The following is a 24,955-nucleotide window of genomic DNA, read 5'->3' as shown; positions in this document are numbered from 1 at the left end:
CTTTTTAAATGAACTGATCCACATATTATATTTATAAATCCGTTAACTAAACTATTAAGATTTGATTAAATTTATTAGATTCAGAATCATAAGCACTTTCAATATTAGAAAGTGAATTTTTTTAAATTATAATCTATATATTTAAATTTATATTATTTTTATAAATAGCAGAATCCCTTTATTATTAATAAAAATATTTTCTCTTTTTAAAGTTAATAATAAATAAATTTGTTATAGTTTTTATATTACTACTACTTCTTTTTGGGTCGACAATCATAAAAATTCATCGTTTTATATCTACAATAAATAACATTTCTATGTAATATCATAATAAAGAGTCTCGTTGTAAATATTTGACCAGTAATACATTACAAACTTACTCAATATTTTTTTTTATATTGAGTATTCGAAAAAACATATTCTTTTAAAAATCTGACGCAAACTCTTAAATAGATTAGACATCGGTTGTGCGTTTCTATGAATCCCTAAATATTTTCATACTCAATATATAACATATAAAAAAATATTATTAATTTATATTGGATTATAAATATAGAAATATCTTATTTAATATTAATCTCACATTCTAATAAAATTTAAATTAAAAGTACTTAAATAGTAATTGATTATAGCATTTTCACCCGATTATGTATTTATATTCTGATTATTATTGAATTTATTTTCCTTAATATTATTTTTAAATGCTACTGATATATAATTTCTATTCAGAATAATATTAAAATATAATTACCTAAATTTGACTTTAGTAAAAATGAAAAACTAAAACGTAACATGAAAATACATATATATATATATAAGCTAAGAATATTTTTATTTATTTTTAAATTAAAAATAAAATTAAATTCAAAACACATGGTTAAAATAAAAATATAGTCTAACAGTTTTCTATTAAAGAGATAGAACTCAATAATTAAATGATTATTCAAATATTTAAATAGAGTGACCATCAATTACTTTATCACCATAATTTTAAAGGCTGTTGTATTTTTGTCTTTAATAAATTTAATTAATATAATAAATTATTCTGTGATATGTATTATTTAATTTGTTACTTATATATAAGATATACTAGAATTAAATTTATTAAATAACTCATAATAAATTTATTAATTTATATAATATTTAAAATATAATTAAAATAGTATTTTCTAAAATTAAGTTCTTTAATTTAGAAAAGTAACTTATTAGTTATTATATTAATTATATGATAAGCATAAAAATTATAAATTAATAAATATTTATGTGTCAAAAATACGGTATATGTGACGAAACAAAGATAAGAAAAACAAATGATGATTTAAGCATTTAAGAAGATCCAATGACAAGATTCAAATACAAGAGGATGCAAGAAGTTTTGTTAGGCTTAATTCAAGACATTTAGAATGTACAAACACAACAATGCTCAACCCAATACTTAAGATTGTAAAACGAGACAAAAATCATAATTTATTATAAAAAGTTTGGATTAATTTCAATGGTCCAAAATAACTATTTTTAATGATTTAGTAGGAATTAAAGGACAAAATATAGGAGAGGTCAAAAGACAACTATTTAGGATTCTTTATCTTGTTTTGACTATATATAACAAAGCCAAAATTATTTATAAACAACCATTGATGAATGATAATCTATATTTACTGTTATGTAAGTGTTTTTGCTTCTGGCCTTGCATGAACTTTGAAATTATTAAACTACTTCAATTTGTAGCATTCTCTAATCAAATTATTGTGTTCGATTCTTAACTTATCAAATCATACTTGGTTTGTGGTTTTTGTGATTCAATTCAAGTACTAGTTTCATTATTGGAACTAGTTTTTCCTAACTTCACTTGAGGAGATCCTTGGATTTTGGAGGGCTTTCTTTCATTCTATATGTATCATAACTCAGTAGTTATTGAGATGTATGGTTGCTAAGATGATCTTTTATCATTTGATATTAGAGCTTGCTTCAAGTTAATGGTTTGCTTATCTTTGTGTTGTGTTTTATTCAACTTTATCATCTTTTTCTCATATTTTCTTTGTTTGTGTCAATGCTTCTTATTTTAATTTTTTCTAAATTCTATTGTTCCTCCTCATATTGTTAATTGTTTGCCCTTATAAACCAAGAAGGGGGATTGAATTGGTGAATATGAGAATGATTACCGATTTAAAATTTTGATGGGAAGAAGTAGAAGAGTAAAGAAGATTAAAGAACAAACAATTTATAATGGTTTAGTATTAACTAGCCCTACATCTACTCTCTACTCTCCAATTGGGTATTCCACTATACTCTCACATAATTACAATAAGGTTTTCCTAAGCTCACTCCCAACTTAATGTTTATAAATCACATCAAACCTTTTACACTTGTGTTTTATCGCTCACAAATAATCCTTACAAAAACTTTTCCTAGGCTAACTCTCAAACCCAATTTCAAGTGCTTAGGCTAATAATTAAACCCTCACAAAAGGATTCAAGCTCTTACAATAACCAATCACTTAATTTTATAAGAAATTGAATGCAAGAAGAATAAAAATTGAAGCACAATAATTGCAAGCTTTTGGAGGTTGTTGATCAACCATTTAAGGCTATTTGAGGTGGTATTTATACCTTAGAAATCTTAAAAAACTAAGATACAAAATTCTAAAGATATTCTTTTTTGCTTTAAGGTAGTGCATTAAATGCACTATTAGAGTGCAATTGCAGTTATGTTTTTTGTGTCGCGGTCGCAATTCTTGAAATACCCCTAGCGGCTACCTGATTTAGCAAACGGGGATTAGTTGCTTTAAATTTGTTTGTTAATAGTTTACAATAGTCATAATCCATAACGAAAATTGTAGTCGCGCTTTATGGTTAGCAATTGTGATTTTGATCTTTTAAACTTCAAGATCTACTGCCTCTTAACTCTTGCTTTTTACGGTCGCGCTTTATAAGCAGACTTGACTTTTTTATTAATCTCCATCTACAAGAATAACACTTGATAGATTAGCTTTAAATTTAATTTGAGTGTTAATATCAAAATTAGAAACTTTAGTCTTATGATAAATCATCTAGGCTAACAATCTCTTCCTTTTCTATTTTAAAAAATAAATTGAGTTAAGGAGATAAAAGAAAATAATTAAAGCAAATTCAATAATCACTAATTCAATATAACTCCCCCTTTGTCATTTAAGATTTTAAAAATTGAATACTCCCCCTTAATCCTTGCAATTTTATTTTATGTTTCTCCTCCTTAATGTATTACTCTATTACACCACTTGTTTGCTACATTCTTATTACAAAACTTGTTTGATAATATTCTTTACTTAATTCTTTATTACAATTATTCTTTACTCAATGTATCAATTTTCCATTTTTGTCAATATAAAAAATATATAAAAAAATAATAAGAGAGAGAAAAAGAGTAATAAAATAAACAATTACAAAATAAAAGAGATAAGTAATTAAGTATGTGAAGATTGCATTGAAGGAAAAAAATAGAAGTAATGTAGGATGTAATTATCATAAGAGTTCAAGGAAAGTAAATTGAAATAAATGTCAAATGCATGACATGAATGAATGGCCCTAAAGATCCTTAGAAGCACTAGACTTTTCTTCATCTTCATCTTCATCTTCATCTTCATCTTTTTCTTTTTCATCACTATCCTCATCCTCAGAAAGTCTCCAAGAGTTCGAATGACAAGGAGGAATTCTATAGTGCTTTTGAATCTTAATAAGATCTTCATGAACATGCTAGGGAAGCCTATAAATTATTTTTCAATCTTCTTGGCTTGGTTAGTCATAAAAGTCATCATTTTATCTCTTATGGTGACTCTTCCTTGAGGAACACTTTTCTCTTGCTCTGCCCTCTCCTCCTCACTAGGAGTTTTCCCTACTTCTTCTTCCTCTTAGACTTTAATATTCAATCTTCCTCTCTTCTTCACCCTTGCTTGCTCTATAATGGAGATAACACTAACACCCAAGATTACCTCATAAGAATCATCTCCCACTTTTTTAATGACTTTAGAATGAAGAAAGTATTAGAGATGATGTAGTTAGAACTCATAGGTAGAGAGTGTTTCAAGTAGACTAGATTGGAAGGGATAAGAAGCTTGAAGTAGTTGGCAATCATGAGAGGATTTAGCTAGGTGGACAAAGTGGTTAATGAAAAATTATGAAGGCTAGATAGGCTTGTTATGGATCATGCAATAAAGGATGCATAAATCTTTTTAGGTGATTTTCTCATTTCCATCACCACCTACCATGAATAATGATGTGTGCTACTTGTGTTAGCTACAATCTAAGGCAGTGTACCTATCGATGCAGTCTAGCACTAATGGTGAGTATCATGGTCGTATTCCTTGGGAAAGTGAAAGCCTAGAGTTACTCCTTTGTTCTTTGTTATATTAACCTAAAATGAGTGATGAATAATTTCTAAACTAACTAATAGCTACAAGCTAAGTGCTAAGGGAGATGCAGGAGTAATTGATAACTAAAATAACCAAGACAAGAAAGTGAACCCAAAGGGAACCTAAACTAGTTGGCAATCAAACAAAAGATATAGGATTGGTGAGTCTAATTATGGTACCCGTGGATGAATTTTTAACCGAATTCGGTTTCTCTCTCTCGAGATAACCGAATTCCTAAACCTAATAACCTAAAGTTGGAATCTCTTCCTAACGATTGATTCTTAAATTAGCATTAAGCTTTAATCCGCCTCTATTAAGCTTTGTTAATTCTTAATCCGGCTAGTTAATTATCCTTATCTCTAAGTGATTATTAACCAGTTCTTGCTATTCAAAATTCCAATTGCCAAATGGACTTCTCAATCACACAAAGCAATCTAAACACACAATTCACAACGTCTTATGAATAATGCATTATCTTATTAATACTGAAAGCAAGAAGAATACAAAACTAACCCAAACAATCCAACAACTTAATACTAAGCCAACATAGTAAAGAAATCCCAATGGATTTAATCAATCTAGCTAATCATGTTCATTATCAAAATCCACAAGAATTCAATTACAACAATGAGTAAAGGTAGAGAAAACCCGATTACACCCTCGGATGAGAGTAAACAGCCCAAATTCCTCTTGCTCGAATTGAATCGATTCTTGTTCCTCTTGCTCGATTTGAAAACCAATCAACGAACCTCGCCCAATCTTCAATCTTTGAAGGGAATCCGATTGAAACCTTGATCCAAGTCTCCTTTTCCCTTGGTTCCAGCTCAGAAAACCCTTAGAGAGAGAAATATTAGGGTTTAGGATGTTCTCCCCCGCTCTCTCTTTTTTTTCCTCTCTTCATTCTTTTAATTAATTCCCCTTGTCGCCGCCAACACGGCCAGGGTTTGGTGTTCCTGGCCATGTTACTCTCTGTGGCCGTGCTCCCTAAGAACTACTTTTTCTTTGATGTTTGATGCACCCAACACGGTCGTGTTGGTGCCTGTGTTAGGAACACGGCCAGTATTGAAACCAACACGGCCATGTTCAGCTTCCTCATGCTCGTACTTAGCTTGTTTTGGCAGCTTCGACATCCAATTATGCTCCAATTCTTTCCTTTATCATCCTTTGACTTCTTTTGGACCTAATGCACACAAACAGACGCATAGGGTGAGTGTTGGGACCAATTCACATCCAAATGTCCATAACCACCCCACACTTGAAGAACACACTGTCCTCAGTGTAAAATGTTATGGATACCCCGCATGGGATGCTCAACTAGAAGAAACAAAGGCAGTACAGTCCAAATGCATGACATGTATGAAAAATAAAGTAAATAAATGTAGAAAAATAAAAAGATCTAGGGGACTGCCCTGATCATCCATCGAGGCTGATGTAGTGGAAATTCAGTGCCTCCTCGGTAGAATCTAAAAACAATAAAATAAAGAAATAATCGAACTGACAATAATGATTAAATAAAATATGAAAACTTAAAACCAATAAAATATTTCAAAATGAAAGGGTAAAATATTAAAAATGAAAAATAGAATTTGGGGTGCCTCCCAAAAGCGCTTCTTTTTTATGTGATGAGTCTTCTTAGTTGGACTCATGGTGAAAAGCAAACGGTGGGGATTGATGACCATCCCTCCTTCTTCCAAGCAAATGGCTTCAAGTATCCGCTTAGAGGACTAATCGTCAAATTCCTCTTCCCAACGGTCAAGCAAGCTGCCAGTATGATGGGAAAAACTTGCTTCTCATATATTTGCACGTAGTCATGATGCTCTAGGGGCTCTTCTAATTTGAAAGCTGGAGTTTCACCAATTGGAAGGACCGATGGTTGGGCAATTTCTTGAGGAATGTCGATGGTTTTCTCCAGTCCTTGGCTTGGTTCACTTGCTAGAAGAAACTCGAGCTCCTCCAAGACTTCTTCATTGGATAACTCGTGCTCATCTTCCATCATCGAAGGGACTTGTGGAAAATCCACCAAAAATCCCTCTAACTGTAACTCAGCATCATCAACTGTACATTCTTGTTCGTAGTCTTTCAGAGGAATCATGTTTGCCTCTTCCTTTTCTGGTTCTATCTCCAGGTTCAAGGAATCGTCCTGCACATAAGCATCATCGTCAAACATAGTAGATAAACCAGAAAAATTCTCACCTGAACGCAAAGTGACGGCGCTCAAATGTTCCTCGGATTTAGTAGTGTTTGATGGAGTTCCCAATTGTTCTGCCGCTAGTAACTTGAAGATCAAGCCTACTTGATGCTCTATGTTTTCAATCGAGGCTTGTTGACCTTCAAGTACCCTCTCTGTTTATTGGAATCTATCCTCAAGACTTGTAAAGAACCTTATCATCAGCTCCTCTGACACTAACTCTTCATCTTGAGTTGAAGGTGCAAGATTAGGCTGCTGATGTGGTTGCTGAGATCCTAGTGGTTCTTGGCCATCTAAGCTCCATCCAAAGGGTGAATGAGTGCTCCACTCTTGATTGTAGGTGCTTCCATACGAGTCATTTGGCCAACTTCCCATATAATTCACTTGTTCATAGTTATAAGAATAATGAGTAAAATCACTGCACTATGGACAATCATTACTCAAATGTAAACCACAACAAAATTCATAAAAAACTTGAGATGAAAGGACAGGAGTGGAGAGTTGATCAGTAGCCCTGCAAAACGATTCCACTCGAGCTTCTAAAGATGCACGGGTATCCCAATCTTTAGCACTCTGTTGGTTCCTGATCCCATTTTCCAACGTGTCATACAAAGAGTTTAGCATTGAACCTCTTTATCATCCACTACCTGAATCATAAATTTAACTAAATAAATATGTACAAACAAAACATAAATAAAAATAAATGGCTAAATTAACAAATAGCAAATCTCACTCTAGTTTTCAAACATTTCCCGGCAACGGCGGTAAAAACTTGATAGGCTGTTTATGTTAGCTCGTCAAGTCCGTTCCTTCATAGTCGACACCCAGAAGAAGATGCATTGCTGTTTTGGCCCGCCTGTGACTAGGTTGGCTAAGAGACTGGATGTACTGGATGACTGTTTGTCCGAGCTTTCTCAAATTGGTGACATGACACCATTAGGGATCAGACAGATGATTAACATGCAGATGATCACGGCCACTCGTCACCCATATGGCATTGAGTACAGGCTCGTCAGTGTAATAGTTAGGAAGGCTAGAGAGGCAGCAGCTCGAGAAGCCTAAGACCCTACGTCTGAGATTCCATATGTTAGGATTCCTAACCCAGCCAGAGTGTTTATGCCTATATCTGGAGCCTCCTATTCTTATTCTGTAGGGATATCAAGTGCTCAGATTAGTGTTTTAGCAAACATACCTCTTGCATTACAGTATGCACCGTAGTGCGGGCCACTGCAATACTCGCAGCTTATTTGGGCTGCTTGAACCGGCATCTGAAGCTGGTCTAATTTCTTGGTCATAAGCACCACTTGAGCTGCCAAGGCTGCTGTGGAGTCTAACTGGTTTACCATTCCCTGTTTGATCGGCCGACTCCTAGAGGATTGCCACTGGTAGTTGTTCATGGCCATCTCCTCTATCAGATTTTGCGCCTGCTCCGGTGTCTTGCTGTTCAAGGCCCCTCCTGCTGCAGCATCTACCATTTGCCTAGTAGCAAGGTTCAAACCACTATAAAAGGTCTGAACCTGCATCCATATTGGTAGACCGTTGTGTGGACAGCATCTCAATAAGTCCTTGTACCTCTCCCAGGCATCGTACATGCTCTCGTCGTCCATTTGTACAAAAGAAGAAATGTCATTTCTCAATTTAGTAGTCTTAGCTGGAGGAAAGTACTTGTAAAGAATTTTTTCAGCCAAGGATTTCCAGGTAGTGATAGTGTTCGATGGAAGGGACTGCAGCCATCTCTTTGCTCTATCCCTTAAAGAAAATGGAAATAATCTCAGCCGGATGGCATCATCGGTAGTTCCATTTATCTTGAACGTGTCGCATGTCTCCAAAAAGTTGACTATATGGGCATTGGGATCCTCACTTGGCAGCCCTCCAAACTGTAAACTCTGTTGTACCATCTGGATCACATTTGGCTTTATTTCGAAGTTGTTAGCTGCCACCGCTAGTCTAAGTATACTCGTCTATGTCCCATCCAATGACGGTCTTGTAAACTCATACATCATTCTATTGGCGTTCGCTGCAGCATTTTCGTTGTGATTCTCCATCCCTTCTGGTCTATCAATAGATACCTCAACCTCAATCTCCTCCTCTACTGATTGCAAACGCTTCTTTAAAAGTCTGAGGGATCGGTCTGGATCAGATAGAGGCTCTACAAGATCAGAGCTGGAGCTCCTGGTCATAAACTACCTAAGAATGGAAGGTAGCAACCCAAGAACAGAAGTAGTTAAAAGAATAAAAGAATAAAATAAAGACAGAAAAATAAAAATGGCTAAATTAACACAAAATAAATTCATTCTAGTTCATACAAAAGTTCCCCGGCAATGGCGCCAAAAAGTTGATAGGCTATTTGTGTAGCTAAAATCTAAGGTAGTGAATCTATCGATGCAGACTAGCACAAATGGTGAGTATCAAGGTTGTATTCTCGGGAAAGGGTGATCCTAGAACTACTGCAGCGTTTTATCTTATCTAACCTTAACAAAATTGATGAAGTTATTATGCTATGATTAAATATGAACAAATGATTAACTAAGTGTCAAATAATCTAAAAGGATTTAGGAAAACAATCGAAGGGAAAAGCAAACCCTAGGGGACCTAAGCTAGTTAGATTTTAGTGAAGATAAAGATTATATTGATTACCAATTGCAATTACCCATGGACGAATTCTTAACTGAATTCGATCTCCCTCTCGAGATAACTAAATTCCTAAACCTAATAACCTAAAGTTGGAATCTCTTCCTAACGATCGATTATTCGATTAGCATTAAGCTTTAACCCGCCTCTATTAAGCTTTGTTAATTCTTAATCCGGCTAGTCAATTACCCTTATCTCTAAGTGATCATTAACCAGTTCTTGCTATTCAAATTTCCAATTACTAAATGACTTTCTCAATTACATAAAGCAATCTAAATACCAAAACTCACAACGTCTCATGAATAAAGTGATTTCTCATTAATAATGAAAGCAGAAAGAGACAAGCATTGATAATCAAAATCTCATAAGCATTAAAATCAATCCAATAACATAGGAACCCTAATGGGTTTGGCAAATTTAGTTACTCATACTAATAAGCAACACAAAGTAAAGAATAGATTCAGAAAAGTAAATTGAAGGCATGTACACCCTTCTTCTTCAAGTTGGATGAAAAACCCTAAATTCCCAATTCAGAATGATAAATCCTAATTTGCCTCTTGAATGCTCCCAAATCTCCTCTTGATCTTCAATTTGATGTTAAAACAAATGCAATCCTTCCTTCAATAAATGAAATGGTCTTCTAAGGTCGAGTATTGAATTCTAGAAAAAGATGGCTTAAGCTTGTATAAGTGAAATCAAGTCAGAAAATCGAACCCTAATTCAACAAATCGTTTTTGCCTATATAAATCTTTCAGCATGGCCGTGGTCAAGCCTGTGCTGATCAGTGCAAGCGAAGTCCAGGCCGTGCTGGACCTCCGCGTCTCGTAACTCATGGCTTCTTCCTGGCTATGCCCTCGCCGGTGCTGAACCACCACGGGGCCATGGTGAAGGCCATCGTGGCTTCGGAAACCATGCCAAAATGGCACTCTTGAAGGGCAACTATTTGATGGTTCAGCATGGCTAGAGTCCAGGCCATGCTCAACCTTGGAATGCTAATCCTTGCTTAATTTTGATGGCATCTAGTCCGTAATTGCACGTATTTCCCTTGATTACGAATAATGTCCATCGATAATCACCTGAAACATGAAAGGAACCAAAACACAGGTGATTCTGGCATAATTATGGACTCTGGCCATGCTGAACCATCAACACTTGACCCTCAAGAGTGCCATGTTGGCACAGTTTTCGAGGCCACCACGGCCTCTACCACGGCCCGTGGTGGCTCAGCACTAGTGAGGGCATGACCAGGAAGAAGCCTTAAGTTGTGGGATGCGGAGGTCCCGCACGGCCTGGACTCCGCTCGTGCTGATCAGCACAGGCTTGACCACGGCCGTGCTGAGAGATTTATATAGGCAAATGTGATTTATTGAGCAAGAGTTCGATTTTCTGACTTGATTTCACACATACATGCATAAGCCATCCTTTTCCAGACTTCAATATTCGACTTTAGGAGACTATTTCATCTATTGAAGGAAGAATTACATTGGTTTAAACATCAAATTGAAGATTAAGAGTGGATTTGGAGGCATTCAAGAGGCAATTTAGGGTTCATCATTCAGAATTTGGAATTTTAGGGTTTTTCATCCAACTTGAAGAAGAAGGGTGTACATGCTTTCAAATTACTTTTCTGAATTTGTTCTTTACTTTGTGTTGCTTATTAGTATGAGTAGCTAGAATTGTTGAACCTACTGGGGTTCCTATGTTATTGGATTGCTTTTAATGTTTATGAGACTTTCATTATCAATGCCTGTTTCTTCTTGCTTTCATTATTAATGAGAAATCACATTATTCATGAGACGTTGTGGTGTTTAGATTGCTTTATGTAATTAAGAAGTTCATTTAGTAATTGGAAATTTGAATAGCAAGTTAATGACCACTTAGAGATAAGGGTAATTGACTAGCCAGATTAAGAATTAACAAAGCTTAATAGAGGCGGATTAAAGCTTAATGCTAATTTAATAATCGATTGTTAGAAAGAGATTCCAACTTTAGGTTCTTAGGTTTAGGAATTTGGTTATCTCAAAAGGGAAACTGAATTCAGTTAAGAATTCATCCACGGGTAATCGCAATTGGTAATCAATATAATCTCTACCTTCACTAAAATCCAACTAGCTTAGTTCCCCTTGGGTTTACTTTTTCCTTTGAGTGTTTCACGAAATCCTTTCAGTCTGTCTGACACTTATTTAATCACTTGCTTACATTTAATCATAGAATAACAACTTCACTAATTTTGTTAGGGTTAGATATCATAAGACGCTGTAGTAGTTCTAAAATCACCCTTTCTTGAGAATATGATCTAGATACTCACTATTAGTGCTAGTCTGCATCGATGGGATGACTGCCTTAAATTGTAGCTACACAAATAGCCTATCACTACTATTGCATCAGTTGATGGTAATGGGTCCTCTTGGCACCCTTCTTATCTTATCCAATCTAAGAATGATAATCTAAAATGGCTACGAAAATCAAGGTGTTAGTATGATGCATGCAATGCATGAAAGGCATGATACACATGCAATGCATAAGGATGAAGAAAAGGGTCAGCAAACAAGTTACTATACAAAACATCCTCCCAATGTTATTAATCCGGCACACGGTTCATGGTGAGTCTTTCTCTCTTAGGATTTCTGGGTTTGGGCTTTCTACTAACAAAGGATAGTAGGCTCGATGTGCATGCCATAATCTCTCAAAGATTCTTAAACAAACAAGGAAATATTTCTCAATATAAGTATGAAGCCTGCATATTTTAGGCCTAAGGCCTAATTCCACATGTTCTTGGGGCTAAGGCTTTCCGATACTTGGGCTTAAGAACTTATAAAGAGAACATCTCAAATAGCAAGCAATAAGGTTCCTAAGGGAGATTACTATGGTCAGTACCATGAGTTGAGTCTTGGATAAGGATAAAAGGCTCCCACAAGCAAAAAGTATTCTTTCTTGGCTCGTCTCCCACTCAATGGTCCATCTGATGAAGGAAATTCACTCATTACTTGTGAGTGATGGTTAGTCAGTGTCGCAATTCTAGGATTAAAGTGGAACCAAAGAACTACTAGCCAACGCCATCAAGGCTATAGGAACCAAACAACCCTAAGTTCTTACTATCAAAATGGAACCTTATTAACATGCATATCATAAAAGAAAACCTTAATCTAATCATATTTATCATAGATCAAAGCCCTAATCATATTTCTAAGAACAAATAATAATAAAAGATAAAAGAAGGAATGAAAGAGCCGATATTATGATGAATGTGGATGTATGTTTGAAGGAACCCTCAGGTTGTCACCATGAATGTTGGATCTGCGAGTCTCAAGCAATAAAGATATAGTTGAATCAAAGATCAAGTAGGAATCCAGTGCTAGATCTGGCTTAGAGAAATCTTCTGTCACTTAAAAAAACAGTTTCCAAAAATGTTCTTTCTTTAGTTGCTTGAATCTTTTAATGATGACTAAGATCGATAGTGGCTTGGATCTTCTAATGATGACCAAGATTGATAGTGGCTTTCTTTCTTTTCTCTCCAGATTTTCTCTCTATTTTTTCTTTCTCATTGTTTCTCAAATGTGGATCTTGCTTACAGCCAATTTTCGGTTCTTGATTCCTCCCCAAAACCCTAAAGAAAGCGATAAATTTTAGGAATACATTGATAAATATCATATTTAATTTTTAAGATTTAAATAATTATCGATTAAATTGATGATTATCATTAAGAAGACCTTTTAGAATATGTATATGGATGTGAAATCATCACAAAAAATGACATCGGATTGTAAAAACCCAACCGCACTATGTATAGCTGATCGGCTAGAAGGAAACATTCTAGAAACTGTATATGGACGTGAAATCATCATTAAAAATGACATCGGATTGGAAAAACCCAATCGGCACTATGTAGAGCCGATCCGCTATACATACAGCCGATCGACTCTACATAGGAAAAGCTTATGAAAAACTTGCAATTAGGTTCCTAAATTTATAAAAACTAGTGCTTTGACCCTCAAACTTAATTTTTTCTAAAAATGAGGTCAAAATTGATTTCATAAAGGTAATTCCAACTGGATTAACCTCGACCTTAGCCTCGGATTTACCTGTCCTTCACCTTCTGAAACCCGAGAAGGCAGTAAATTTCATCATAGGATTTTTTATTTTTCCCTCGATATCTAGATCTAGAAAATGGGTGCTGACAAAGAGTGTATTCGGAGTTACATTAGGGAAGCTGTTAGGGCACTTAGTAAGTTAGTGGGGCACAAAGATTGATCTAGAGATTCAAGTAGAAAGGTTGAAGATAATAAGGCGAAGAAACTAAGGAAGGAAGAGGCAAAGAAGATTCCACTAAGGGAATACCAGCCCAAGATTTCGTACCCTACTTGGTTGAAGCAGGCGCAAGTCGAGCAGCAGTTTGATAAATTTCTTGATGTATTTAAACAACAACACATAAACTTACCTTTTGTTGAAGCTATTTCGCAGATGCCTAAGTATGTGAAGTTCTTAAAGGATCTCTGAATACCTAGGGGAAAATCCCTGAATATTCCTCATTTAGCATCACGAATGCCAAGTCCTCAAACTTCAAGTACTATCAAGGATAGTACTTGAACTTCACACTCATCCCTGAAGCTATACCAGATGCCGATAGCCATGACCGACTTCTTTTCCCCTTCTTTCCAAACCTCTAGGAGACAAAGCTCACAAGTAGCTTGATTGTCATATGATCCCTAACCACTTGGCACAATATCCTTAATTCGAATATTGGCCGAGGGTGGCCTCGAATATCAGACCTTGAAGTCATATTTGCCTGAGGGCTGCCCAAGCAAGTCTTCTGATGCTGGCTAAACACGACTAGCAATCTACAGGCAAGTACACCTATCGAATGTAATCTGGCTTTGGCAAGTATTAACGGAACTGATAAGCTACTGCTACTATGCTATTTCTATTATCTAACCGATCAAAAGGTGGTGAAGATCATTAACTAAAAATTATTGAGAATGCAAATGAAAACTAAATTTTAACAAAGAGAATGAAAGTTTGGAAAAGACAATGCGATGCGTTAACCTAATTGGGGATCCCTTTAGTTAGCCGGCTTAGAAATAATAAGTTATGAATTAATTGATTAAGAATTGCGATCTGTGGATAATTTCTTAAATGAATTGGCCTCTCTCTTGAGTTAACTAATTCCTAATCCTAAAGATCTAAATTTGAAATCTCTTTTTAATAATTGATTTTAGAATAGGATTAATCTTTAAATTACCGCGAATAAGAATGTCTAGTTCTTATTCCAGTAAGTTATTACACTTATCTCTAAGAGGCAAATCACTTAATTACACAAGCAGTTGTCCAAACTCAATTGGATTTCTCAATTATAAAAGTGTTCTCAAATTGATTCAATAATGAAGAAGAAATAATAAATATTATACTTGAATGAAAACTACAATCTTAAATCAACAATTCAATCAATTAAGCACAAAACAAGCCTAGCATAGCTAAAGATCACCCCCAAATGGGTTTAATAAGATTAGTTACACATATTCATGATTAAACTAATACAAGTATCAAATACAAAGTAAACAAGAATCGAAAAGAACATGAACACCATTTTCTGAAATAGTGGAAATGTTATCCCCTCATGAATAACTCTAAATCCAATCACTACAGCTCAAGATCCCCTTCTTCTTTCCTTTGAATCTTCAAACCAATCCTCAAGTACAGCTGATGCTGGCTAAACACAACTAGCAATCTACAGGCAAGTGCACCTATCGAATGTATTCTAGCTATGGTAAGTTTCAATGTCGTATCCCATGGGAACTAAGAAGCCACTGCTACTATACTATTCCTATTATCTAATCAATTAAAAGGTGGTGAAGATTATTAGCTAAAAATGATTGAGAATGCAAATGAAAACTAAATTTTAACAAAGAGGATGAAAGTTTGGAAAAGACAATGAGATAGGTTAACCCAATTAGGGATCCTTTTAGCTAGCCGGCTTAAAAATAATAATTTATGAATTGATTGATTAAGAATTGCGATCTGTGGATAATTTCTTTGGCCTCTCTCTCGAGTTAACCAATTCCTAATCCTAAAGATCTAAAGTTGGAATATATTTCTAACAATTGATTTTAGAATAGCATTAATCTCTAAATTACCGCTAATAAGAATGTCTAGTTCTTATTCCAGTAAGTTATTACACTTATCTCTAAGATGCAAATCACTTAATCATACAAGCAGTCCAAATTCAATTTCTCAATTACAAAGGAGTTCTCAAATTGATTCAACAATGAAGAAGAAACCATAGATTTTATTATACTTGAATGAAAACTACAATCTTAAATCAACAATTCAATCAATTAAGCACAAAATAAGCCTAGCATGGCTAAAGATCACCCATAAATGGGTTTAATAAGATTAGTTACATATGTTCATGATTAAACTAATATAAGAATCAAATATAAAGTAAACAAGAATCGACAAGAACATGAACAACCTTTTCTCAAATGGTGGAAATGCTATCTCCTCTTGAATAACTCTGAATCCAATCTCTGCAGCTCAAGATCTCCTTGTTCTTTCCTTTGAATCTTCAATCCAATCCTTAAAAGCAGCTATCTGGATGATGTTGAAGTGGAATTCATCTTTGTTTCCTCTCTTGATCGTATAGAAGGTTGCTCTCAAAGTCTGTCTTGAATACCCCAAAGTTCTCTTTCTTTAGAATCCTTGGATTTTCGCCGCCTCTTTCTTTTCTCTTTCTTTTTCTTTTCTTTTAAATTAACTTTCGGAATTCAACAAGGCTTGGATTTGGGCCGTGCTGACCAGCATGGCCTGGATCCTTGCCGTGTTGAGCTACAACTGTACATCTGGCCTTCTTTAGCACGACTTGAAATTTGGCGTGCTGCTCAGCACGAGCATAATCCTAGGCCGTGTCACACTCAGAAACCGTGTTGCAAATTGCTTCTTCTCGCCATGGGTAAGGCATTTTAGCACGCCCTCTGACCCTGACTGTGCTCCTCAGCACGAGTGTGTTGAATAGTCTAACGCGCTCGATTCGCCCATTTCTTCTCGATTTTGATCCGATTTCTGTCTAACTTTGATGATCTACCTAGAAAAATACCTAAGACACAAAGAAAACTTTAGTGTGAGGAAGACTTTAGATGTTTTAAGTAATCATTTCTTTTAGCCACAAATGAATAGAGATGTTGAAAAAATATGTGAGAGATGCATCACTTGTAAACAAGCTAAAGCTAAAGTGATACCTCATGGGTTGTATACTCTACTTCCCATACCTAATAAACCTTGGGTAGACATTTCTATGGACTTTGTTTTAGGATTACCTAGGTCAAGAGGAGGGAAAGATTTTATTTTTGTTGTTGTTGACAGGTTTAGCCAAATGGCACACTTAATTCCATGCCACAAGACAGATGATGCAACTCATATTGTAGGGTTGTTCTTTAAAGAAATTGTGAGATTGCATGGAGTTCCAAGGAAAATTGTTAGTGATAGAGATGTCAATTTCCTTAGCCACTTTTGGAAGACACTCTAGAGCAAGTTGGGAACAAAGCTTCTATTCTCAATAACTTGTCATCCTCAAAGGGATGGACAAACGAAGGTCGTTATTAGGACTCTGTCATAACTATTAAGGGCAATAATTCAAAGAAATTTGAAGAATTGGGAAGAATGTTTGCCATATGTTGAGTCTGCATACAATAGGAGTATTCATGCTATAACAAATTGTTCACCTTTGAGATTGTATATGGGTTCAATCCATTAACTCCTATGGATTTACTGCCATTATCCATTAATAAGGCTGATTTTGAAAGTAAACAAAAAATTGAATTTGTTAAAATCTTACATGAGAAGGTGCATGCTCAAATAGAGAAAAGAAATCAACAATATGAAAAGCAACATAATAAGGGGAGAAAGAAAGTTTTATTTGAGCCGGGTGACTAGGTTTGGATGCATTTGAGGAAGGAGAGATTTTCAAGCTAAAAGAAGTCTAAGTTAATGCCAAGAGGGAATGGGCCATTCCAAGTCCTTGAAAGATTTAATGACAATGCCTACAAGTTAGATTTGCCAAGTGAGTATGGCAATGTGAGTGCTTCTTTAATGTTGCTGATCTTTCTTTATTTGATGTAGGTGATGAAGTTGACAATGAGGCTGTGAAATCCTTGATTTTACATATGTTTGCATGCTTGATTTTGAATTATTTTTAGAGCAATTTATGTGTTTCTATATTAGAATCACCCTGTTTTAGTTTCCTTTTTATCTCAGGTATTTTTCTAGGTACATCATTAAAGTTAGAGAGAAATCGGACCAGATTCGGGAAGAAACAGATGAATCGGGCGTGTTAGACTGTTCAACACGCCCTGCCCACATACCCGTGCTGAGAAGCACAGTTAGGGTCAGAAGGTGTGCTGGAATGCCTTACTTAGGGAGAAAAAAAGCGATTCGCAATACGGTTTCTGAGAGTGACACAGCCTAGGAGCACGACCCAAATCCAAGCAGTGCTAAAGAAGGCCGAAAGTACACTTTTAGATCAACACGCATGGATTTAGGCCATGCTGGTGTTGAATCCTAAAAACTAAGTTAAAAGAAAAGAAAAAGAAAGAAAGAGGGAGCCACGTAGAGAAAAAGAGAGAACTTTGAAGTATTCAGGACAAACCCTTAGAGCTAACTTCCAAACGATCAAGAAGAGAAAAACAGAGATGAATTCCACTTTAACATCATCAAGATAGCTGCTCTTGAGGATTGGATCGAAGATCCAAAGAAAAGAAGAAAGAGATCTATGCTGTAGAGTTTTGATACAAAGTTATTCAAGAGAGTATAGCATCTCACCATTTAAGAAAAGGGTGTTCATGTTCTTTTCGATTCTTGTCTACTTTGTATTCAGTTCGTGTTTTAGTTTAATCATGAATATGTGTAACTAATTCTAGCAAACCCATTTGGGGGTGATCTTTAGCCATGCTAGACTTGCTTTGTACTTAAATGATTGGATTATTGATTTAAGATTGTAGTTTTCATTCAAGTATAATAAAATTTATTGTTTCTTCTTCATTGTTGAATCAATTTGAGAACTCCTTTGTAATTGAGAAATCCAATTAAGTTTGGACAACTGCTTGTGTGATTAGGTGATTTTCATCCTAGAGATAGGTATAATAGCTTACTAGAATAAGAACTGGACACTCTTATTACCGGTAATTTAAAGATTAATATATTCTAAAATCAATTGTTAGGAAGAGATTCCAGCTTTAGATCTTCAGGGTTAGGAATTGGTTAACTCGAGAGAGAAGCCAATTCATTCAAAAAATTATCCACAGATCATAATTCTTAATCAATCAATTCATAATTTGTTGTTTATAAGTCGACTAGCTAAAGTGATCCCCAATTTGGTTAACTCATCTTATTCTCCTCTTTCAACTCTCATTCTCTTTGTTAAAATTTAGTTTTTAATTGCATCCTCGAACATCTTTAGTTAATAAGTTTCACCACCTTTTGATCGGTTAAATAATAGGAATAGCGTAGTAGTAGTAGTTTCTCAGTTCCCATGGGATACAATATTGATACTTGCATAGCTAGATCACATTCGATAGATGCACTTGCCTATAGATTGCTAGTCGTGTTTAGCATTCATCAGGCAGATTCGAGGATGAATTCTTATGAGGAGAGAGGGAATGATGCAATAAACATAAGAATTACAAATGATCCTTTAAGCTTTCAAGAAGGTCCAATGACAAGATCCAAGTCCAAAAGGATGGAAGAAGCTTGGGCTGAACTCAAAGGTCCAAGGGACCAAAATCATCAATTTAGTGCAATAAGTTTGGGCTGAACTCAAAGGTCCAATACAATTCATTTGAAGCCTTTTTATTTTCATTTTTATTAGGTTTTCTTAAGTTATAGTGTGATAAGTTGTCGTTTGGAGTTACACAATGGATGCACATGATTAGTTATAATTTAGAGTTACAAAATGGATGCACATGATTAGTTGTTATTTGGGAGTTACAAAATAAGTGCCATCAATGTAAGAACAACCACTTTTAATGAGTTTTAATAGGAATTAAAAGGGAAAATGTGGAAAAGCTCAAAAGACATCCATTTAGTGTTCTTAGCCTTGTTTTGGCTCTAAATATCAAAGCCAAATTCATTTGTAAAAATCAATTGATGAATGATAATCTTTATTTGCTCTTTATGAGTGTTTTTGCTTAAGTTCTTGCATGAACTTTGAACTTATCAAACTATTTTTTAGTTTGTAGCGTTCTCTAACCAAAATCTTATGTTTGATTCTTAACTTATCAAATCATACTTGGTTTGTGGCGTTTGGAGTTGAATTCAAGTGCTAGTTTCATTATTGGAACTAGTTTACCCTAACTTCACTTGAGGAGATCCTTGGATTTTGGAATCATCTTGATTGAAGGTTGTTTTCTTGCATTCCATATGCATCATAACTCATTAGTTATTTGGGTGTATGGTTGTTAAGATGATGATTTTCTATCACTATTTGTTAGAGAGAGTTTGTCATTTCTTTGTTTTTGATTTTTTTTAATTTGCTTAAGGACAAGCAATTGCTTAAGTGTGTGGGAATTTGATAAGTGCAAGTACTCAGTGTAAAGTACTATGGCTATGTTTCATACTGCCGAGGATGAAGAACTGCCTCCTTGTAGTACCAACCAACCGAGGTACGTGCTCGAACTGATACCTCTGAAACTATATTTGCATATATCTGTCACTAACCTCTTAGGAAAACAAAGAGGTGAAAACATAGAAGAGAAGAATAACTTATGTCAGTGCAAGTACTCAGTGTGAACTTTGGAGGAAGAGACTACTCCATGACAAGCTTGTGCTCCATCACACTGTATGGGCTCCAGTATGAACCATCGAATCTGGAGAGAATGAAACAATCCTTGGAACCACATTAAATATGGCCATAGGAGGTGCCTCAAAGGCCACACTAACAGAAGAACCTATTATATGGGAAGGCCTGGAGCATCAGGAGGACTGATAGGCATCATATTATACGTATTTACATGCTTGATTGTTTATATTCTTGTGCATGATTATCTCGGTTTATGCTAGAATCACTTGTCCTTTAGTTCCTTTCACGTTTCAGGTCACGATCGAAGGACGTTATTAATAATCGAGGGAAATACGCGCGATTACAGACCACAATCCATCAAATTGAGCGAGGACTGGCATTCCGAGGGTTGAGCACGGCTTGAATTGCCAAGAAGCTGCCCCCAAATGTGCCATTTCAACACGGTTTCTGAGGCCACCACGGCCCGTGGTGGCTCAGCAGTGGCTTGGGCACGGCTTGGAAGGGGTCAGCACAGCTTGGACTCCGGTCGTGCTGAAGGAACTATATAGGCAGTTTTGAGTTGGTGAATGGTGGCTCGATTTTTCTAACTAGATTTCCAAAATACACACTCAATTGAATTGTTTCTAGACTTCTATTGTGGACTTTGGGAGATCAATTTCATTAATTGAAGGAAGGATTACACTTGTTTCAACATCGATTTGAAGATCAAGACAAGAGTTAGGAGCATTCAAGATGTAAATGCTTTCAATTTGCCTTTCATTATTTTTTTCTTACTTTGCTTTAACGATGAACATGAGTAGCTAGACCTTTTGAACCCATTGGGGTTCACCTTTGTTGATGGATTATGCTTAGTTGTTAGATTTGTAATTGCCATTTTTGTAATCTTCTTGCTATTCAGTAATAAAGTTTGATTCAGTTGATTTGAGACGTTGAATTTATTGTCTTTTGGGTTGTTTCTTGACATTGAGAAATGCTTGTTACAACTGGAAATTGAATAGTAAGAACTGGTAGTTAACACTTAGAGATAAGGTTAATTTACTCTCCGGATTAAGAATTAACAACGCTTAATAGTTCTAGATCATACCTAATGCTAATTTGTAATAACTTGATAGGAAGAGATTCCATTAGGTTAGTGCAGGTTTAGGAACTCGGTGAGCTCGAGAAAGGAACCGAGTTCGATTCAGGATTTAAGCACGGGTAAGCAAGATTGATAATTTATAAAATCAACTTTTAGAATTCCATTACTTAGGTCCCCTTTGGGTTTATTTCTCTTGTTGCGGTTGTCTTTTGATTGTTCGTTGCTTTTCATTTACTTATTTGCACTCATAATCATTAGCTAGTTAAGTTAGACCTCTCACACCTTATTTTAGACTAGATAACATAGCGAACAGTAGTAACTCTAGGTTCACCCGATCTCTAGGGATACGACCTTGATACTCACTAGTGCTAGGCTACATCGATAGGTTCACTGCCTTATGTGTAGGTTGCATCAGTAGCCCATCAAGGACCGTCCCTCAATCGACTCACAAGCAGTAAGAGCTTGGTGGATGAGATGTAAATAAATGATTAAGAAAGCGACACACAATACAAGGTGAATGCTAAGTAAATCCGGCTCCGGCCGTGCTGAACCATCAAATAGTTTCCCTTCAAGAGTGCTAGTTTGGCACGGTTTCCGAAGACACCACGGCCTCCACCATGGCCCGTGGTGGCTCAGCACCAGCGAGGGCACGGCCAGGAAGAAGTCAACAGATGCAGAACACGAAGGTCTAGCACTTCAATACTCGACCTTAGAAGATCATTTCATTTATTGAAGGAAGGATTACAATTGTTTTAATATCAAATTGAAGATCAAGACAAGATTTGGGAGCATTCAAGAGGCAAATTAGGGTTTATCATTCTGAATTGGGAATTTAGGGTTTTTCATCCAACTTAAAGAAGAAGGGTGTACATGCCTTCAATTTACTTTTCCGAATCTATTCTTTATTTTGTGATGCTTATCAGTATGAGTAACTAAATTTTTCAACGCATTGGGGTTCCTATGTTGTTGGATTGATTTTAATGCTATTGAGATTTTGATTATCAAATGCTTATCTCTTCTTGCCTTCATTATTAATGAGAAATCACTTTATTCATGAGACATTGTGAGTTATGGTATCTAGATTGCTTTATGTAATTGAGAAATTCATTTAGTAATTGGAAAATTGATTAGAAGAGATTCCAACTTTAGGTTATTAGGTTTAGGAATTCGGTTATCTCGAGAGGGAGACCGAATTCAGTTAAAAATTTATCCAAGGGTAATTGCAATTGGTAATCAATATAGTCTTTATCTTTACTAAAATCCAAATAGCTTAGGTCCCTTAGGGTTTGCTCTTTTTCCTTCGAGTGTTTTCCTGAATCCTTTCAAATTATTTGATGCTTAGTTAGTCGCTTGTTTATATTTAACCATAGCATAATAACTTCATTGATTTTGTTAAGGTTAGATAATATAAGACACTGCAGTAATTCTAGGATCACCCTTTCCCGAGAATACGACCTTGATACTCACCATTTGTGCTAGTCTGCATCTACCAACTGAGCTATACACCCTAAAAAAGATGTAGTAGTAAATAAGGATTGGTTGAATCTGTAAACTAGAAAAGGTAAGTAACAATATAATTAAAGCATGAATATAACTAATGAATTGTATTTACCCTATCCCAGGTCAAGCTATTTATCCATATGTGGTGCACGTGAACTTGAGACCATTCCAAAGTAACGGTGCTGCTCAAGCCCCAATGACTCAAGCAAGGAAAAGCCCATGAGGTGCAAATGGGCTATGAGCCCAATAGAAGGCTGATCTCCAAGGCCCAAACCTGCAGAGCAAAGAGTTAGCATTCACCATGTCTATAAAAAGGAATTAAGAAAAGAAGTCAGCGCCCGACTTATGTGGATCACGTGCCAAAAATCGTAGATGCTCTTGGTGCCTCGGACAGTAACTTCAATCTGATGGTACAGATATGCGAGAGCGGTAAATTCCTAATTATAAGAAGAGACCTAGTCTAAGTCCCACAACAGTGCTAGATAATGGAAGTTTAGTGAGTTCCATAAGTCACTGAATAATGTCGTACCAAAAAGGTACAACAGAAAGGCTCGGCCATTTGATTAACCTCCCGAGCATTTCGAGGAACAAAGCCTTGATAGTGGAAAAGGATGCCTAGATAAGCAATGCATTGTGAGTTCTTGAACGTTGCTAAGAACCCGAGCAAGTCAAGAATGAAGCACTCCCAAACGTTGGAACGCTGATGGTGGATCACATCGTCAAATGGCACAGGCATACCAGAGAAGTCGATGCCAATGATAGCAGAAAATGGTTTTCTGATTATGCAAATCATTTGGTTGCAAAGGTCCTACCAAAAGGTATTACATATCAACAAAAGAAGAAATTCTTTGCTGACTTGAAATACTACATTTAGGAAGACCCCTTTCTGTTTCGTGTTTGTGCATATCAAGTGATTCGGCGATATGTATATGGGGAGGAGACTCTCAAAATCCTTAAGCATTGCCATGAGGAATCAACTGGAGGCCATCAGGCAGCCAATCATACTGCTAGGAAGGTGCTAGATGCAGGATTCTACTGGCCTATAATCTTTCAGGATGCGAGAGCTTTTGTCCAGGTTTGTGATGCATGTCGGCGATCATGTAACATCTCTTCCCGTGATAAGATGCCCTAGACTAGTTATAAGTTGTTGAGATTTTTGATGTTTAGGGCATCGACTTCATGGGACCTTTTCCTACTTCTTATGGAAATAAGTACATACTTGTGGATGTTGAGTACTTTTCTAAGTGGCCAGAGGCGCAAGCTTTTCCTACTGATGATGCTAGAATCATTGCTAGGTTTCTTAAGAAATTATTTGCTAGGTTTGGTACACCTAAAGCATTGATTAGTGATAGGGGGACCATTTTTGTAATACCCAACTAGAGAAAGTACTTAAACGTAATCGGGTCAAACACCGGTTCTCTACACCCCATCACCCACAAACTAGTGGCCAAGTGGAGGTAACTAATAGGGGTTTAAAATGCATTCTAAAGAGAATCGTGGGGACTAGTAGGAAGGATTGGGCTGCCAAGTTAGGTGATGCATTGTGGGCTTTTAGAACAGCCTATAGGACTTCTATTGATTTTACACCATATAGGCTAGTTTATGGTAAGACATGTTATTTGCATGTTGAATTGGAACACAAGGCCCTTTGGGCTTTGAAATCATGTAACTTTAATGTTGATTCTATAGGTAAAGAATGACAATGGTAGCTGAATGAGTTAGAGGAGTGGCATCAGCAAGCTTATGACAACTCCCTAATTTACAAGGCTGGGACAAAGAAGTGGCATGATGAACGACTGAAAGGCTCGAAAAAGTTCAAAGTTGGAGACAGGGTTCCTTTATATAACTCACGTCTTCGTTGTTTCCAGGAAAGCTGAAGAGCCGATGGTCAGGACCGTTCGTAGTCAAGCAAGTCTTTCCATATGGCATAGTGAAGCTGCATCATCCGGAGAAGGGAGACTTCAAGGTTAATGGGCATAAGCTGAAGCATTATCATGAGAACTCGTTAGAAGTTGAGGAGCGAGTGAACATGGTACTTTTCTAACAAGAGTAGTCTAATGTTGAGTCCACCTAAAAGACTCAACCAAAAAGAAGCACTTTTGGGAGGCATTCCCATATTTAGCTTTACATTTTTTATTAGTTGCTTGCATGTTTGGTTATAGTTAGAGCACTTGCTTAATTATTGAACTTAATTGCTTAAGTTAAAGTTTTTAATAACTTAAGTTGGATTTTTGGTTATTGGTGAACATTAGCTTCACTATTTGATACATTTTTACTTGACTTATAGCCTAAATGTGTATCTATGTGTGTTGGATGCAGGCAGGAAGTTGAACGGTTCGAGATGTCGAACTCGAAGGTTCAGCACGGCCATGGGCAAGGCCGTGC

General features: G+C 35.9%; 1 non-coding gene across 1 annotated transcript; it reads left to right on the top strand.

Moving 5' to 3' along the window:
• Positions 1 to 8,108: 8,108 nt before the first annotated feature.
• Positions 8,109 to 8,215, top strand: LOC112536287. The gene has a single exon (XR_003080330.1). It is a non-coding gene; the product is annotated as a small nucleolar RNA R71 (small nucleolar RNA).
• Positions 8,216 to 24,955: the final 16,740 nt, after the last annotated feature.

The sequence above is a fragment of the Ricinus communis genome, chromosome 7 (assembly GCF_019578655.1).
Source record: "Ricinus communis isolate WT05 ecotype wild-type chromosome 7, ASM1957865v1, whole genome shotgun sequence".
Lineage (NCBI taxonomy): Eukaryota > Viridiplantae > Streptophyta > Magnoliopsida > Malpighiales > Euphorbiaceae > Ricinus > Ricinus communis.
This window is presented reverse-complemented; position numbering and strand designations above follow the sequence as displayed.